Genomic DNA, 847 nt, shown 5'->3' with positions numbered 1-847 from the left:
TAAAGTGCTGAGTATTTACAGAAAGTGTCTCGTGAGGAGAGATTAAGTGTTGGACGGCGTCGTAGAAAACGGGACTTTCGAAGATGAACAAACCATTCCGTTTAACATTTAAATCACATCATGTGCAAAAATTTTACTTCAAAATGAATAATCCTCGATTTTCAAAACTTGTTCTTAGAAAAATAAAAAAACACCTTTTACGTCTAAATCTAAAATATCTTTCCGAATTAGGCTCGTTTTTTCCTTGCTATGACCTACTGACTTCAAAATTATCATTCTCTCACTTTATCTTCTACGCCTTTTAAAGAATATCACTCGAAAATACAACAGTCAAACAACTCCGAATATGGCCCTCATAAAAGTGTTTTCTAATAATCACTATAAAGCTTGTATAAAATAGTTCCAGATACAGGATGCAAATATAAAATGTTTTTTTTCAATAATCTATTTTTATTTAAATATCTCTCTGCAGTCAACCTGAACTGAAGCAATGTAGCTGCAAAATATTAGGGGAACAAATATAATATGAATGATAATAGAAACCATTTAAATAATACTGAGGAGGGGTTTTATAAAGCCTATATTGGTATATCGACCACTTCCATTATTAACAGAATTAACTATAGCTATTTGTTTAGGAAGCTTTATAAAAACGATCGAATAATGATATGCGATTTCTGCCAAATGCGTGACTTATACCAATTATCATATTGTTATTACTATTAACATGATGTCCAGGGTTCGTGTAGTTTTCCTTACCTGGTGTTTGCCAGTCCATTCTCTTTTCTAACTTACACACACGTGTGTGTGTGTAAGTTTATATAAGTTTATTTACAACTCGCAGTTA

This window comes from Penaeus monodon, chromosome 33 (genome assembly GCF_015228065.2).
Source record: "Penaeus monodon isolate SGIC_2016 chromosome 33, NSTDA_Pmon_1, whole genome shotgun sequence".
Classification (NCBI taxonomy): Eukaryota; Metazoa; Arthropoda; class Malacostraca; order Decapoda; family Penaeidae; genus Penaeus; species Penaeus monodon.
The sequence above is the reverse complement of the archived record's forward strand: the minus strand, read 5'-3'. Positions refer to the sequence as shown.